The sequence below is a fragment of the Bos javanicus genome, chromosome 15 (assembly GCF_032452875.1).
Source record: "Bos javanicus breed banteng chromosome 15, ARS-OSU_banteng_1.0, whole genome shotgun sequence".
NCBI classification, from domain to species: Eukaryota; Metazoa; Chordata; class Mammalia; order Artiodactyla; family Bovidae; genus Bos; species Bos javanicus.
In genome coordinates this window covers 77,234,825-77,253,939 of record NC_083882.1, presented here as the reverse complement: position 1 = coordinate 77,253,939, position 19,115 = coordinate 77,234,825, and the positions used below count along the sequence as shown (strand labels likewise).

Sequence of the window (19,115 nt, the reverse complement as noted above, 5' to 3'; positions counted from 1 at the left end):
ATGTGTTCCCCATCCTGAACCCCCCTCCCACCTCCCTCCCCATCCCATCCCTCAGGGTCATCCCAGTGCACCAGCCCTGAGCACCCTGTCTCATGCATCAAACCTGGACTGGCAATCTATTTCACATATGATAATACACATGTTTCAATGTTATTCGCTCAAATCATCCCACCCTCACCTTCTCCCACAGAGTCCAAAAGTCTGTTCTTTACATCTGTGTCTCTTTCACTGTCTCGCATACAGGGTCATCGTTACCATCTTTCTAAATTCCATATATATGCGTTAATATACTGTATTGGTGTTTTTCTTTCTGACTTACTTCGCTCTGTAAAATAGGCTCCAGTTTCATCCACCTCATTAGAACTGATTCAAATGCATTCTTTTTAAATAGCTGAGTAATATTCCATTGTGTATATGTACCACAGCTTTCTTATCCATTCATCTGCTGATGGACATCTAGGTTGCTTCCATGTCCTGGCTATTATAAACAGTGCTGTGATGAACATTGGGGTACGCATGTCTCTTTCAATTCTGGTTTCCTTGGTGTGTACGCCCAGCAGTGGGATTGCTGGGTTGTATGGCAGTTCTATTTCCAGTACTTTAAGGAATCTCCACACTGTTCTCCATAGTGGCTGTACTAGTTTGCATTCCCACCAACGGTGTAAGAGGGTTCTTTTTTCTCTGCACCCTCTCCAGCATTTATTGCTTGTAGACTTTTTGACAGCAGCCATTCTGACTGGCGTGAGATGGTACCTCATTGTGGTTTTGACTTGCATTTCTCTGATAATGAGTGATGTTGAGCATCTTTTCGGGTGTTTGTTAGCCATCTGTATGTCTTCTTTGGAGAAATGTCTGTTTAGTTCTTTGGCCCCTTTCTTGATCGGGTTGCTTATTTTTCTGGAATTGAGCTGCAGGAGTTGCTTGTATATTTTTGAGATTAATTCCTTGTCAGTTGCTTCATTTGCTATTATTTTCTCCTGTTCTGAAGGCTATCTTCTCACCTGCTTATAGTCTCCTTCGTTGTTGCACACACTGTTCTATGTGATGCATATTTAGGTGATGATAATGGTAACAGCACAAAATCTCACACAGTTCTTGCTATTCAGCTATTAGATTTTCACACACACATACCCCGCCTCCACATACACAACACTTAAGTTTAACTGTATAACATGATTCAGTTCCGTTCAGTTCCGTCGCTCATGAATCGCAGCACGCCAGGCCTCCCTGTCCATCACCAACTCCCGGAGTTCACCCAGACTCACGTCCATCGAGTCAGTGATGCCATCCAGCCATCTCATCCTCTGTCGTCCCCTTCTCCTCCTGCCCCCAGTCCCTCCCAGCATCAGAGTCTTTTCCAGTGAGTCAGCTCTTCGCATGAGGTGGCTGCTCACCATTATTAAGTGGAAGTGGCCCATCATAAAGGCCTTCACACTGAGCAGGCTGAGGAGGAGGAGGGGTTGATCTTGTCGTCTCAGGGGTGGCAGAGGTAGAAGGGGAGGCAGGAGAGGCAGGCACACTGGGCGTAACTTTACGGAAATATATCAGAAATTTGCCTGACCTTTTTGCTTTTTCATTTCTCTGAAAATATTTCTACATAGTACTCATCCTCCTTTTACTGTTTGCTTTAGTTTCAGCGGCTGTATCATAGCGGGGTCCACGTCGCAGCAGTCAGAAGCAATCACGAATAACTGGAACCTTCTGCCAGACTGTCTCATATCAATACGTTTTCTGGCACTACGTGTTCGTCTTCTTCATTGCCTGGCACCAGTTAGGAAGTACTCATCTCCATCAAGCCATCTTCTGTTAATTCCTCTCATTTGGTGTCTATTAGTTCTTGAATTTCTCCATATCTTAAAATTTTCACCCCTCCGCCTACTTTTTCTTTTTCATCCCACAATCTCTTTCATGATTTCCTTGACTGGCTCTGTTGTAAATCCTGTGAAGTCATGTACAACATCTGGACACAGTTTTCCCCAGCAGGAATTTATTGTTTTGGGCTTGATGGCTTTCATGGCTTTTTCTATAGCAACAATGGCATCTTCAGTGGTATAATCCTTATAGACTTTCATGATGTTTTCTCTATTGGGGTTCTCTTTCATAGTGTTGACAATCCTGTCCCTAGAGTACTGTGTGTAATGAGCCTTAAAGGTCCTTATTATCCCCTGAATTAGAGAGTGTGTTTGGGGGCTAGTAGACCGCTCTGAAGCCTTTATTATTGAATTCATGAGGTTCTGGGTGGTCGAGGCATTGTCTGAAATCAAAAGAACTTTAAGAGGCAGTCCCTTAGTGGCAAGGTACTTCCTGATTTAGGGACAAAATGTCGATGAAACCCATCTAGAAAAAGGACTCCTGTTGTCCAGGTCTTCTTCCTGTACAACTTAAAAAGACTGGGAGCTGGTGTTTATCTCTTTCCTTCAAGGTCCGAAGCCTAGATGAGGGTAGTCCTGATGATACACTTGACTGAAATTGCAAAAAACAGTAGAGTTAGCCTATTTCCTTCTGCCTTAAATTCTGGTGCTCACTTCTCTTCTTTACTAATAAATGTTCTTTATGGCATTCTTTTTTTTCCAGAATAGGGCACTTTCGTCTGCATTAAAAACCTGTCTAGACAGATATCTTTTCTCCTCAATGACTTTCTTAATTGCTTCTGGGAACTTTTCTGCTGCCTCTTGGTTGGCAGAAGCTGCTTCTCCTGTTATCTTGACATTTTTTTAAGCCAAAACTTTCTAAAATTATCAAACCACCTTTTGCTGGCATTAAATTCTCCAGCTTTAGATCGTTCAATTTCATTTTGCCTTAAGTTGTCATATAATGACTTCACTTTTTCTCAAATCATATTAGAGTCTATCACCATGCCTTTCTTACAGTAATTCTACACCCACATGAAAGCTGAATTTTCAAAGAGATAAAAAGAGAAATATTCAATATTTCTCAAAAAGTGCAAGGTTTCTGCGCCTGCTGACCTAACTGCAGCAATGGCTCACACAGAAGAAGTGGTTTTTTTTTTTTTTTTAAAGAATGGTCCTTACACTGGATTCATTTATCTTGAAATGGTGGGCAATCACAGCTGCAGACTGCAATCTATGGTACATCTCAAGCAATTCAGCTTTTTCTTGTCATGTCATGACTTTTCTCTGCTTCTTAGCAGCACTTCCAGCATCACAAGTGGCTCTTCATATGGGTCCAATGGTGTCTTTCAAGGTTTACAATATTGCACTAAATGTGATGAAAAATACATGAGATCTGCAGGGGATCACTTTTAACGCGATAAGCAGTACTGGAGCTATGAACTGCCCAGGTGGAAATAGTTAGTGTCACATGGCGTTCTAAGTGGATACTCACGATGCTTGAGCTCACTGCAATAGCAACAGGGGGTCTCTACAAATTATTACAGTAATACAGTGAGTACTAGAGTTAATTTTATACAGTTATGATTTAATATTGCATCTTTGTGTTTGTTTATATTTCTCTAGACCACAAATGATGCTATGTAGATATGTGCATAAGTTTTTATAAACTTTTTATTTGACTATTTTTATGGGTTTCCCTTGTGGCTCAGATGGTAAAGAATCCACCTGTAATGCACGAGACCTGGGTTCGATCCCTGGGTTGGGAAGATCCCCTGGAGAAGGGAAAGGCTACACACTCCAGTATTCTGGCCTGGAGAATTCCATGGACTGTATAGTCCATGGGGTTGAAAACAGCTGGTCACGACTGAGCGACTTTCACTTTCACTTGTCATGGTGATATTCAACTGGGCTTCCCAGGTGGCATTAGTGGTAAAGAACCTGTCAGCCAGTGCAGGAGACATGAGACACAGGTTTGATCTGCGGGTCAGGAGGGTCCCCTGGAGGAGGGCATGGCAACCTACTCCAGTATTCTTGCCTGGAGAATCCTATGGACAGGGAAGCTTGGCAGGCTATATAGTCCACAGGGTTGCACAGAGTTGGACACGACTGAAATGATTTAGCACATATGCATGGTAGCAAATGATAAAATAGACTATCATCTACATTTATTTGGCATTTATGACATATCTAACTTAATTTTTTTAAGATATTTCTAGGCTACACAGTTTATCTGTGAGCTTTTCCAAATTGTTGCAAATCTATAAAAAAATTTCCAATATATTTATTGAAAAGAATTCGCACAGTTCAAACCCATGTTGTTCAAGGGCCAACTGAACTCTGAACAAGGCACTTTGCTAGATGCTAGCCCAGGGATAAGAAAGACATAAAAATGTTCTAATGAAGCTTAAGTCTAATGAGGAAGACAGAATTTAAGTAAACATTTATATGTATGAAAAATGTTAGGAAAAGAGCTTATAAGAAGCATATTAAATCTTATTTAAAAGTTCAGAAAAGTCTTCCTAGAAAAAGAGACATTTAAAAAAGATATATTACTGAGATTTGTTCAAGATGGCAGAGTAGAAGGATGAGCGCTCATCTCCTCCTGTGAGAGCACTGAAATTGCATAGCAGTTGAACAACCATCAACAGGAGGACCCTGGAACCCATCAAAAAAAGACATCCCATGTCCAAAGACAAAGGAGAAGCTGCAACGAGATGGGAAGAGGCTTGAGCATGTCTAATAGCTAGTAGGAGAAGCAGTAAGATATTTTGATAGATTCCAGGGGTCAGCAAACTTGGGCTCCTGCCTGTTTTTGTAATAAAATTGGATTGGAACCATCCCCCACCACCCCCAAAAAAAGATATATTAAAAACAGAGGAAATACTTTCAAACTCATTTTATGAGACCAGCATAATCCTGAGACTCACACCAGACAGATATTACAAGAAAAGAAAACTACAGACTAAAATACATTATGCAGAGAGCTGAAAATCATTAACAAAATGTTAGTAAAAGGAATCCAATTATATATATATATGTATATATAATAATAAATCATGGCTAAGGTAGATTTATTCACATTAATAGCATAAAGGGGAAATCATATATTATCTCAATAGATGCAGAAAAACAATAAAAAATTGAATACCAATTCACAATAAAAATTCTCAGTATATGTATACCTATGGATGATTCATGTTAATATTTGGCAGAAAACAACAAAATTCTGTAAAGCAATTATCCTTCAATTAAAACAATTAAATTAAATTTAAAAAATTCTCAGCAAACTAAGAATAAAAGTAAACTTCCTCAGCATAATAAAGGACATCGACAAAAAGCCTCATATTTAATCTGAAACACTGATAACTCTTCTGCCATGATTGGGAACAAAGCAAAGATATCTGCTCTCACCACTTCTGCTCAACATTATAATGAGGTCCTACTCTGGCAATAAAGAAAGAAAGAGAAAAATAACCTACAGAGACCTGAAAGGAAGAAATAAAAGTGCCCCTAATTGGCATATGACATGATTTTGCATGTAGAAGATTCTAAGGAATCTACAAAAAAGCTATGGAACTAATAAGTGAATTTAGCAAAGTCTCAAGATATGAGAAATATACAAAAAGCAATTATATTTCTAAGTTCTTGCAATGAACAGTTGTAAGGAAAATAGATTTTAAAAATAATGCTACTTAAATAGTAGCACAAAACTTGAAATATATAAATTGATTTAATATAATGTATAAGATCTGTATATTAAACACTATAAAGTATTGCTGAGAGACATTAAAGACGGTACCTTTCTGTTGTAATCAAGACTAAAGTTCAACAAGTAGATCAATGAAACAAAATAGAGAATCCAGAAATACACCCACACTTGTATAAACGGATTTCTTTTACAAACAAACCAAAAAAATTAAGTGGGAAAGGTACAGTCTTTCAAAGAGTGGTGCTGAAATAAACAGCTAGCTATCCATATGGAAAAAAAACAAAACAAAAAATCCTGATCTCAACTTCAAACCACACGCAAAAATTAATTCAAGATGGATTATATATCTAAATGTAAAAGTAAATTTCTCAAGCTTTTAGAAGAAAATGTAGAGTAATAGTGTTGTAAACGTATTTAAGGCAAAGATTTTTTTAGAGTGGACCCAAAAGACCTAACCATAAAAGAAAAAATTCAGAAAATAGACTTCAAACTTCTGCTCTATAAAAGACTTCATTAAGGAAATAAATAAGCCAAAGAGTGAGAGAGATTTATAATACATACATCTGACTGCGAACCAGAATATATAAAGAACTGTTTTAATGATTATAATAAATAACCCAATAAAAAACAGGCAAAAGATGTGAAGAGGCATTTCACAGAGGAAATGGCCAATAAACAATAAAAAAGTGTTCAACATCATTAGTCATCAGGAAAACGCAAATCAAAACCACAATAAGATACTAGAAAGGCTACTTCAGACCCATTAGAAAGGCTGAAATTAAAGACTATGCTTGCCTGAATGCGAGGGGAGTTTGGGGAAGAATGGCTACATGTATGTATAGGGCTGAGTCCTTTGCTGTCCACCTGAAACTATCACAGCATTGCTAATCGACTATACTCCAATATAAAATAAGAAGTTAAAAAAAATGACTGCTTGCTTCAGAAGAACATATATTAAAACTGGCACAATACAGAGATTCTTTACAACACTGAGCCAACTGGAGCTTCCCACCTGCCAATGCAGGAGACACAAGAGACATGGGTTTGATTCTTGAGTCAGGAAGATTCCCTAGAGTAGGAAATGGCAACCCATTCCAGTATTCTTGCCTGGAAAATTCCATGGACAGAGGAGCCTGGCTGGCTACATCCCTGGGGTCACAAAGAATTGGACATGACTGAGCGAAAGAGCACACACAGAGAGATTAGCATGGGCCCTGTGCAAGGATGACATACAAGCTTGTGAAACGTTCCATATTTTAAAAAATGACTGTACTGTGGTAATCATTTCACAATATATACATATATCGAATCATTGCATAGTACACGTTAGACCTGCAGAATGTTACATGCCAATTATATCTCAAAGTTGGGGGAAAAAAGATTGACAACACCAAATATTAGCAAGGATGTGTAACAACTGAAATTTTCAGACATTGCTGATAGGAGTATAAAACAGTACAACCAATGTGGAAAACAGTTTGTTAGTGATTTTACCCTTAGATATTTATGCAAGAGAATAAAAGACGCTTACTCCTTGGAAGGAAAGTTATGACCAACCTAGATAGCATATTCAAAAGCAGAGATATTACTTTGCCAACAAAGGTTCGTCTAGTCAAGGCTATGGTTTTTCCTGTGGTCACGTATGGATGTGAGAGTTGGACTGTGAAGAAGGCTGAGTGCCGAAGAATTGATGCTTTTGAACTGTGGTGTTGGAGAAGACTCTTGAGAGTCCCTTGGACTGCAAGGAAATCCAACCAGTCCATTCTGAAGGAGATCAGCCCTGGGTGTTCTTTGGAAGGAATGATGCTAAAGCTGAAACTCCAGTCCTTTGGCCACCTCATACGAAGAGTTGACTCATTGGAAAAGACTCTGATGCTGGGAGGGACTGGGGGCAGGAGGAGAAGGGGACGACAAAGGATGAGATGGCTGGATGGCATCACTGACTCGATGGACGTGAGTCTGAGTGAACTCCAGGAGTTGGTGATGGACAGGGAGGCCTGGCGTGCTGGGATTCATGGGGTTGCAAAGAGTTGGACACGACTGAACGACTGATCTGATCTGATCTGATTTATGCAAGAGAAATAAAAACATATATCCACAAAATTCATCTTCCTTTCATGATTGAAAACTGAACAAATTGGATATAGAAGGAAAGTACCTCAACCAAATAAAGACTGTACAGGACACATCCACTGCTTATTCCGTATTCAGTGGTGAAAGGTTGAACGCTCTCCCTCTAAAGATCAGGAACAAGACAAGGGTGCCTATTCTCACCATCCTGTTCAACACAGTACTGCAATTTTTAACCAGAGCAATTGGGCAAGAAAATGAAATAAAAAGCATCCATATCAGAAAGAAGGAAGTAAAACTATCTCTGTTTGTAGATGATATGATCTTATATATAGAAAATCTTAAAAACTCCAATCTAATCCCTAAACTGTTAGAATTAATAAATCAAATCCAGTAAAGTTATAGGACACAAAACCAACATACAAAAATCAGTTGCATTTTAATACACTAACAACAAACTACCTGAAAAAGAAATTAAGAAAATAATCCCATTCACAATAGCATCCAAAACAATAAAATACTTAGGAATAAATTCATTCAAGGAAGTGAAGGATATGTACACTGAAAGCTGCAAGAGTTTGATCAAAGAAATTGAAGACACAAACAAATGCAAAGATATCTATGTTCACCAACTGCAAGAATCAATAATGTTAAAATGCTCATACTACCTGAAGCCATATATAGATTCAATGTAATCCTTATCAAAATTCCCATGGCATTTTTCACAGAAAAAATAGAAAAAAAATCTTAAAATTCATATGAAACCACAAAAGACCCTGAAGAACTAAAGCAATTCTGAGAAGGAAGAATAAAGCAGGAGGCATGACACGTCTTGACTTTAAACAATACTACGAAGCTAAAGTAATCAAGACTGTACGGTACTGGCATCAGAACAGACATGTAGAGCAACGGCACAAACTCGAGAACCCAGAAATAAGCCCACGTGTTCAGTCAACTAACATTTGGCAAGATAGCTAAGAAAGAATAGTCTCTCAATAAATGGTGCTGGGAAAATTGGACACTCAAATGCAAAATAATTAAATCGGACCTCTATTTTACACCACACACAAAAAATAACTCACAATGGTTTAAAGGAGGCTAATGTAAGACCTGAAACTTTCTTCTTCTCCTAGAAGAAAGCATAAGGGAAAACATCCTTGATATTGATCTTGGCACCAATTTTTCTGGGTATATGATACCAAAAGCTTATGCAACAAAAGCAAAAATAAACAGGAGCGATGTCAAACTGAAAAAATAAGCAAGAGCGATGTCAAACTGGAAAGCTTCTGCACAGCAAAAGAAACAACTAATACAGTGAAAAAGCAGCATTCCCTGTTGGCCTGGTGACTAGAACTCCATGCTTCCACTGCAGGGGCCCAAGTTTGATGCCTGATAGTGGAATTCAGATACTGCATGCCACAAAGCATGATCAAAAAAAAAGAAGAAGAAGAAAGAAAGGGCAACCTAATAATGGGAGAAAATATCTGTAAGTCGTGTATCTGATAAGGGGTTAATAGTCAATATGTACGGGGAACTCAAACAACTCAATAGCAAAACGCCAAATAATCCAATTTAAAAGGGGCAGAAGACTCAGACATTTTTCCAAAGAAGACATAGATGGCCGACAGATGAAAATGTGCAACATCACTAATCATCAGAGAAATGTAAATAAAAACCACATGAGGTATCACCTCACACCTGTCAGGATGGCTATCATCAAAAAAGACAACACAGATGTGGGGAAAAGGGACCGCTTGCGCACTACTGGGGCAATGGCATATTGGTGCAACCACTATGAGAAACAGTATGGAGGGTCCTTAAGAAATTAAAAACAGTACTAACATATGATCCATGAATTTCTTCTAGATATTTACCCAAAGAAAACAAAAATGCTATTTCAAAAACATATCTGCACAGCAATATATGTGTTCACTGCAGCATTATTTACAACAGACAAGATATGGAGGCAACCTGTGTCCACTGACAGATGAATGGATAAAGATGTGGCACACATACATGTAATGGAATATTCCTGCTGCTAAGTCACTTCAGTCGAGTCCGACTCTGTGCGACCCCAGAGACAGCAGCCCACCAGGCTCCCCCGTCCCTGGGATTCTCCAGGCAAGAACACTGGAGTGGGTTGCCATTTCCTTCTCCAATGCATGAAAGTGAAAAGTGAAAGTGAAGTTGCTCAAGTCATGTCCGACCCTCAGCGACCCCATGGACTGCAGCCCACCAGGCTCCTCCATCCATGGGATTTTCCAGGCAAGAGTACTGGAGTGGGGTGCCATTGCCTTCTCCAAATGGAATATTACTCAGCCATAAAAAAGAAATCTTGCCATCTGAAAGAACACTGATGAATCTAGAGAGTTTTACACTAAATGAAATAAATTAGACAGAGAAAGAAAAAATACTATGTGATCTCACTTATACTTGGAATCTAACAAACAAAACAAAATGAAAAGTCCCATAGACACAGAGAACAAATGGGTGGGGGGACAAAAGAGGTGAAGTGGATTAAGACGTACAAACTTCCAGTTAAAAAATAAATAAGCCACAAGGATGTAACATACAGCCTAAGGAATATGGTCAGTAATATCATAATAACTTTGTATGGGGCCAAATGGATACCAGACTTACCATGATGATTACTTCATAATGGATGCAAACGTCAAATCAGTATGTAGTATACCAGAAACTAACATAATACAGTACATCAACTATATTAAAAAAAAAAAGAAAAAGACAAGTGCTGGCAAGAATGTGGAGAAATGGCAACTCTCATACATTGGTGGGAATGTAAAATGGTGTAGCCATTTTAGTAGGCAGGCAGTCTTGCCAGGTGGCTAAGCAGTAAAGAATCCACCTGCAATGCGGGAGCCACAGGAGACATGGGTTTGATCCCTGGGTTGGGAAAATCCCCTGGAGGAGGGCATGGCAATCTACTTGGCAACCCACTCCAGTATTCTTGCCTGGAGAATCCCATGCACAGAGGAGCCTAGCGGGCTACAGTCCATAGAGCTGCAAGCAGTTGGACAGGATTGCGGTGACTTAGCACAAACGCACAGGCAGGCAAATGGTTCCTTAAAAAGTGAAACGTAGAGTTATCATATGATCCAGCATCCCGCTGCCAGCTATACATCTAAGAGAAGAGAAATCGCGTGTGTTTGCGTGCTCAGCTGCTTCAGTTGCGTCCAACTCTGTGACCCTGTGGACTGTAGCCCGCCAGACTCTTCTGTGCATGCGATTCTCCAGGCAAGAATACTGGAGTGGGTTGCCATGCCCTCCTGCAGGGGATTTTCCTGACCCAGGGACTGAACCCACCTTTCTTATGTCTCCTGCACTGGCAGGAGGGTTCTTTGCCACTAGCGCCACCTGGGAAGCCCAGTGAAAGCTATGTTCACACAAAAACTTCCACACAAATATTCACAGCATATTATTCATAATGGCCAAAACCATAGAAACAACCCAAATGTCTGTCAATGGGTGAGTAGATAAATATCAACTGTATACCCATACAATGAAATACTATTTGGCCATAAAAAAGAACTAAAGTATGGATATGATACATGAAACAACATGGATGAACCTTGAAAATTCTATTCTGAGTGAAAGAAACCAGACACAGAAGTTCACATGCATATGGGTCCTTCTATATGAAATGCCAGAGCAGGCAAATCCAGAGACAGAAAGTAGACTAGTGGCTGCCTCGGGCTGGAAGTAGGTCCGTGACTGGTGGAAGCAGGGGTAATTAGTAATTAGAGTTCCTTCTGATTATGGTTTCTTCTGAGGGTGAGGGGGTGATGAAAATGCTCTAAAACTGATTGCGGTAATTGTTGCACAACTCTGTGAATATACTAAAAACCATTGACTTGCATGCTTTAAATAAGATAATTGTATGGCATGTGAGTTATATTTCAATCAAGCTATTATTAAATATTTTTTAAAGAATCACTTTTACCATTCTTTGCTGTGAATTTTGTTTTCTTCATTTAATATTCTACTGAATTTTTAGAACTTTTATTATTGATTTTTAGGAACTCTGTATGTAAGGAAATTAGCCCTTCACTTATGATATGTTACAAATACTTCTCCTTGTTTGTTGTTAATCTTTTATCTTATTTACAGAATTTTTTGGTCAAGCAGATTTTCTACCTTTTTAATTTAATGAAATATACCAATCTTTTATGGCTTTGATGGTTTTTTTGTCAGTCATATTAAGAAAGGCTTTTCCTTCTATTAAACTATAAAAGTATTTTCCTGTGGTTTCTTTGAGCATGTTTATAGATTCAATATTTTAAAAAAAGAGTTATATTCCTTTTAACTTAAAAAATATTTAAATTTACTTATTTTGGGCTGTGCTGGGTCTTCATTGCTGCTAGGGCCCTCTCTAGTTGTGGAGAGCAGGGGCTCCTCTCTCCTTATGGTGTGCTGGCTTCTCACTGGGGGGCTTCCCCTGTTGCAGAGCACAGGCTCTAGGCACGTGGGTCTCAGCAGTTGCAGCACGTGAGCTCGGTACTACAGCTCCCAGGCTGTAGAGCACAGGCTTAATAATTGTGGCGCATGGGCCTAATTGCTCTGAGGCACGTGGGGTCTTCCCATATCAGGGATCGAACCCATGTCTCATGCATTGGCAGGCGGATTCTTTACCACTGAGCCACCAGGGAAGCCCCGTGGTTTCATTTTTTCACACTGACATTTTTGATCCATCTGTAAATTTATTTTCATGTAAGGTGTGAGGAAGGAATCCAACTTCACTTTTTAAAAGATGGCGAACAATTATGCTCATTGATTTTAAATGTCCTCCCTTCTCCAACACAGGTTAACTCCATTTCATATTTGGGTCAATTTCTAGACTTCAAAATCTGGTTCACTGATTTTTCACTTACCTATTCATGTTCTAGTGATGAATGTTTGTATGGCATGGTTATGAAGAGCATGTACACTGGAGCCACAGTACCCCGAGTTTAAGTTCAACCTCTGCCACTCATTAACTCTGTGAGCTTGAGCAAGTTAATCTCCTTGGGCTGTTGTGAGGATTAAATGAATTATCTCAAAAATGCTTAAAACAGTACCTGGCACACAGTGTTTTGCCTTAGTTATTATTAGTAGAATTATTATAGCCTTAGAATAGCTTCTAATATCTGGAAGGAGCTACTACTCTATTATTTTTTTTCTTTCTTAAGATAGTCCTGGTTATTCTAGCCTATTTAGTTTTCCTGTATAAACTTTACAATCAGCATGTCTCACAAAACATAAGCAAACAAAATTAAATCCTCTTGGTATTCTTCTGAGATCATGGTAATTATAAATTAAATTAGGGAGAACTGATAGCTTTATGATGGTTAAGTCTTTCTAAGAACAGAGTATGCCTTTCCATATGCCCAAGTTTTCTTTTTGAGTTCTTCAGTGAGGTTTTAAGGCTTCTTTCATACAGTTCTTGCATATTCTTGTTGGTTTATTCCTAGGTATTTTATCTTCTTTTGCTAGAGGAAGGGACTTCTCTTCTTGTTTGACTATATAAAGGCTATTATTTTTAAAATAAATGGTTGGTTTTAGTATATTTTGTCCAGCCACCTTGCTGAATCTTCATAAATTTTTTTGGTTTGTTCGTTTATTTGGCTGCATCAGCTCTTAGCTGGGGCACACAGGATCTTCATTGCAGTATGTGGGCTCAGAGTTGTGGTGCTTGGGTTTAGTTGTCCCAGGACATGTGGGATCTTAGTTCCCTGACCAAGGATTGAACCTGTGTCCCCTGTGTTGGAAGGCAGATTCTAAACCACTGGATCACCAGGGAAGTCCCCTTCATAATGTTTATAATAGATTTCAGTTTGGTTGTCTTTGGCTTTCCAAGTAAGCAGCTGTATTGCCTGCAAATAATGTAATTTTTCCTTCTTTAAAATTTTTATGTCTTTTATTTCTTTCTCCTGCCTAATAGTATTTTTTTTTAACAAGAAAGTAAATTTTCCTAAATCCTCTTAAATTTAGTGACACAAGATTCCTGTTTATAACTGAACAATGGAAATGTATCACCTCTTCTTCTAAAGATACAGTTTTGTTAGAGGGCTATTATCTTTTTTCCTTTTTAAAAATTTTATTTGTAATTGGAGGATAATTGTTTAGTATATGTGCTGCGGAAGCAAGCACTAAGTGGAGGATACAATCTTGTGTAGCTTTCTGCCATATATCAACATGAATCAGCCATAGGTATACAAATGTCACCACCCTGTTGAACCTCTCTCCTACCCCATCCCACCCCTCTAGGTTGTCACAGAGCACTGGGCTAAGCTTCCTGCAAGATGCAGCAAATTACCACTGGCTCTTGAGAAATTTGTATGCAGGTCAGGAAGCAACAGTTAGAACTGGACATGGAATAACAGACTGGTTCCAAATAGGAAAAGGAGTATGTCAAGGCTGTATATTGTCACCCTGCTTATTTAACTTATATGCAGAGTACATCATGAGAAACGCTGGGCTGGAAGAAGCACAAGCTGGAATCAAGATTGCTGGGAGAAATATCAATAACCTCAGATATGCAGATGACACCACCCTTATGGCAGAAAGTGAAGAGGAACTAAAAAGGCTCTTGATGAAGGTGAAAGTGGAGAGTGAAAAAATTGGCTTAAAGCTCAACATTCAGAAAACGAAGATCATGGCATCTGGTCCCATCACTTCATGGGAAATAGATGGGGAAACAGTGGAAACAGTGTCAGACTTTATTTTTCGGGGGCTCCAAAATCACTGCAGATGGTGACTGCAGCCATGAAATTAAAAGATGCTTACTCCTTGGAAGGAAAGTTATGACCAACCTAGATAGCATATTCAAAAGCAGAGACATTACTTTGCCAACAAAGGTTCATCTAGTCAAGGCTATGGTTTTTCCAGTGGTCATGTATGGATGTGAGAGTTGGACTGTGAAGAAGGCTGAGCCCCAAAGAATTGATGCTTTTGAACTGTGGTGTTGGAGAAGACTCTTGAGAGTCCCTTGGACTGCAAGGAGATCCAACCAGTCCATTCTGAAGGAGATTAGCCCTGGGATTTCTTTGGAAGGAACGATGCTAAAGCTGAAACTCCAGTCCTTTGGCCACCTCATGCGAAGAGTTGACTCATTGGGAAAGATACTGATGCTGGGAGGGATTGGGGGCAAGAGAAGGGGACGAGAGAGGATGAGATGGCTGGATGGCATCAGTGACTCGATGGACGTGAGTCTGAGTGAACTCTGGGAGTTGGTGATGGACAGGGAGGCCTGGCGTGCTGGGATTCACGGGGTTGCAAAGAGTCAGACACGACTGAGCCACTGATCTGATCTGATGGAAGAATTGAAACTTTCGAATTGTGGTGCTGGAGAAGACTCCTGAGAGTCCCTTGGACTGCAAGGAGATCAAACCAGTCAATCCTAAAGGAAATCAACCTTGAATAGTCATTGGAAGGACTGATGCTGAAACTAAAGCTCCAATAATTTGGCCACCAAATGCGAAGAGCCAACTCATTGGAAAAGACCCTGCTGCTGGGAAAGGTTGAGGCAAGAGAAGAAGGGGCTGAAAGAGGACGAGATGGTTGGATGGCATCATCGACTCAATGGACACGAGTTTGAGCAAACTCCAGGAATTAGTGAAGGAGGACCAGGAACCCTGGCGTGCTGCAGTCCATGGGCTCACAAAGAGTTGGACCAACCTGGTGGGTGAACAACAACAATCTGTTTTACATACATGGTAATACATACGCTTCAATGCTCCTCTCAGTTCATCCCGCCCTCTCCTTCCCCTGCTGTTCTCTATGTCTGCATCTCTATTGGTGCCCTGCAAATAGGCTCATCAGTACCATTTTTCTAGATTCCACATATATGTGTTCATATATGATATTGTTTTTCTCTTTCTGACTTAACTTCACTCTGTATAACAGGCTCTAGTTTCATCTACCTCACTAGAACTGCCTCAAATTCATTCCTTTTTATGTCCTGCTTAGTAGTATTGACTGGTATCTTTAGAAAAATGTAAATAATTATTTGTTGTTGTTGTTTTGTATTCACTAAGTCACGTCCAACTCTTTTGCGACCCCATGAGCTATAGCCCAGCAGGCTCCTCTGTCCATGGGATTTTCCAGGCAAGAATACTGGAGTGGGTTGCCATTTCCTTCTGGGGATCTTCCTGGACCAGAGATCGAACCCACGTCACTGCACTGGGAGGTGGATTCAAGCCACCAGAGAAGCTGCGTAAATTTACTGTTTGATAGTAAACAGTAAATAGTGAACTTGTTTTTATAATTACAGCTAGAACTCCTATCTCATATTTCTTCCTTTTGAGAGAGGGACATAATATGAAGGCAAATCAAAGATTTAAAATTAAAAAAATTCAGATCTTTATGAAGATATGTATGAGATATATGAGAAACAGACATGAGGAAAAGCTTCTATATTAAAAAAACCCGACTGGGTATACAAATGTTATTCAGCATAATCTCTACTATGTAAAAACAATGTATAAAAAATATTAGACCAAGGAGAAAGGCCTCAGGAGCAATCAAACCTGCTGACACCCTGATTTGCACTCCAAGTCTTCAGACTGTGGGAAAATAAAATTCTATTGTTTAAGCACAAAAGAAAAAAAAAAACCTAGAAATAATTAGCAAATATATTAATGGTGAGTGCTGTCAGTAGTGGATTTATAAGTAATCATTTTTCTGCTTCATTATACTTTGCTGTACTACTACATTTCTATAATAGGCAAGTGTTTCTTTAATGATCAGAAAAACATAAACAGGAGATAAAAAGAATCAATCAAGTATATTGCTTATTTGCTGAATGTGGCTTGGAACTTATGTCTTGATGTTTGAAATCCCGGTCGCCATGCTCTCCTGACTCAGGCCAGTTTTATGATATGTATCAAGAATGCTTCATCTAGTTCTTCCATCCGGCTAGGTAGCCTACAGGGTAATCTCACATGATGTCACTTTCTTCTTTCATCTGACTCCAGATGTTCTCCAACATGCTCCCACCCCCAGATTTGTGTCTAGATATCCATGCAGCTATAGATCTTTTCGATACCAAGCTGCCCTGTTTCTCTTAAGTCTCTTGAATACCTTGCTTTTTGTTGCCCATGATTCTCTCCAGAAGACCCCTGCATGACCCACAAGCAAACCTGCTCTTTGGTACTCCTGAGCAGTAACTTTTCTTGAGCAAGGATTTTTCTGAAGGTTTTGAACCCTGGGATGTCTCCTAAGTGGAGAAGGCAATGGCACCCCACTCCAGTACTCTTGCCTGGAAAATCCCATGGACGGAGGAGCCTGGTAGGCTGTAGTCCATGGGGTCGCACAGAGTCGGACGCGACTGAGTGACTTCACTTTCACTTTTCACTTTCATGCATTGGAGAAGGAAATGGCAACCCACTCCAGTGTTCTTGCCTTGAGAATCCCAGAGACGGCAGAGCCTGGTGGGCTGCCGTCTATGGGGTCGCACAGAGTCGGACACGACTGAAGCAACTTAGCAGCAGCAGCAGCAGCATGTCTCCTAAGACACTCATAGGAAGCCCTTCCCTAGCCAAGATGATGGCCTATACAATTTTTGGAGATACAGTGTTCTTGGAGGAAGTCCAGAAACCATACTGATTGGCTTTATTACAAATTCATACAATCCAACTTCGACTGGATGCTCATGGCTACCGGGTAATCCTTTCAGTCATCTCCTTTGAACTTTGTATTGCATTCCTTACAGCAGCTGCCCCAGACGTTTTCCATTCTCAAATTTCTAAACTAACCCTTTGCTCCCACCCCTCCACTCTAAGCAGACAACCTATTTTATTGAGAAGATTGAAGCCATCTAATTTAATCCTTCCATTTCCTTCCTCCATACCTTAAATCTCCCCGTGTCTTCACTTCCCCTCACCTCTTCCTTCCCTCTCTCTCTCTCTCCATCTGTGTTCCCGAGTCCACGTTCTCTCAGCTTCTCTGGGACCCTGCTCTGCCAGTTATCCGCCTTATGCATGCGTCTTTCCTCTTACCTTCTCCATTAGCGCTTTGCTATCTGCCCACATAAGTATGAGTGCTCCCTTAATTTAAACATCTTTCATAGTTTACTTACTAAAGCTACTTGGTTCTCCTTTCGCTTTTCAAAGCCAAATTTCTCAGAAGAGTGTGCTGCATTCATTACCTCTGACTACTCATTCACTCACTCAGAAGCCCGTTCCATGTCGCTTCTGTCGCATCAAAACTGTCCTCTTGAAAGTTATGGATGAGCTCCCAATCGCCACAGATTCAAAGGACATTTTTCTGATACTGCTGTCCCTCCAGTACTTGAAACTTTCCTCCTCTGGCTTATACAGTGGTATTCTATGCTGTTTTTCTTCCTGCTTCTTCCCTGATACTTTCTCCTTCTCTCACCCTTTAAATATACGCATTCCCCAAACTTCTGTCCTTTCCTTTCTCACTCCCTACACTTTCGTTCCTCGGTGATCTCATCCATTCACGTTTTAAATTCTGATTATATTCCCGCTTCTAATCTCGTCATCAGTCTTGAATCCCGCTGGACAAGTTCATTTGGAAGGTTCACTGGCTTTTCACACTCAGCTGATTCCAAACCAAACTGCAGTAGCACGCTTGTAACCAGCTCCACTTAAACTCCATGAATCTTCTGTTCTTCACTTTTCATTTCTTAATAACATGTATGCTGCTATTCCTCGAGTTTTAAATCTTAGATATTATTTTTGGACTCTTAGTTGAAGATGGTAGATTATCTTTTTTACCACCCACACATAGTTCCATCCCTCCATCTTTGTAATATATTAATGAGGAGAAGACTTGAGAGTCCCTTGGACTGCAAGGAGATTCAACCAGTCCATCCTAAAGCAAATCAGTCCTGAATATTCATTGGAAGGACTGATGCTGAAGCTGAAACTCCAATACTCTGGCCACCTGATGCAAAGACCTGACTCATTGGAAAAGACCCTGATACTGGGAAAGACTGAAGACAGGAGAAGGGGATGACAGAGGATAAGATGGTTGGATGGCATCACAGACTCAATGGACATGAGTTTGAGCAAGCTCTGGGAACTGGTGATGACAGGGAGGCCTGGAGTGCTGCAGGCCATGGGCTTGCAAAGAGCTGGACAGGACTTAGTGACTGAACTGAACCAATTGTAACAATTCTAGTTTGAAATATGCAGTGTTTATAACTTTTATACTACATAAATATTATTCACAGCCAAGCCACAAGCCGTGCTATTATTACATATTCTTTTTTTATACAACATTTTGTTTCTTTTGGAGTTACATCGTTCTTGGTTTGCTTGGAGTTTGTAAGTATTAATTACTATTTCTTTGACTGAAGTGTTCATCTCTAATTCTCCAGCCGAATGTAATCTAACACAACAGTTTCATCAGTTCTATTTTTAACGTATTCTTGTAGGCATTTCTCCTGGAGATTTCTGACACTGCAATCTGAGCTGATTGCTATCTACCTCTCCTGCACAAACGACTATCCTGGGACTAAC

General features: G+C 39.9%; 1 protein-coding gene and 1 pseudogene across 2 annotated transcripts in view; one reads left to right on the top strand and one right to left on the bottom strand.

Moving 5' to 3' along the window:
* CSTPP1 (centriolar satellite-associated tubulin polyglutamylase complex regulator 1) overlaps positions 1 to 19,115 on the bottom strand; it is a 210,733-nt gene that overhangs the window by 79,847 nt on the left and 111,771 nt on the right. The window lies entirely within an intron of this gene.
* Positions 6,752 to 6,821, top strand: LOC133227232 (U6 spliceosomal RNA; annotated as a pseudogene).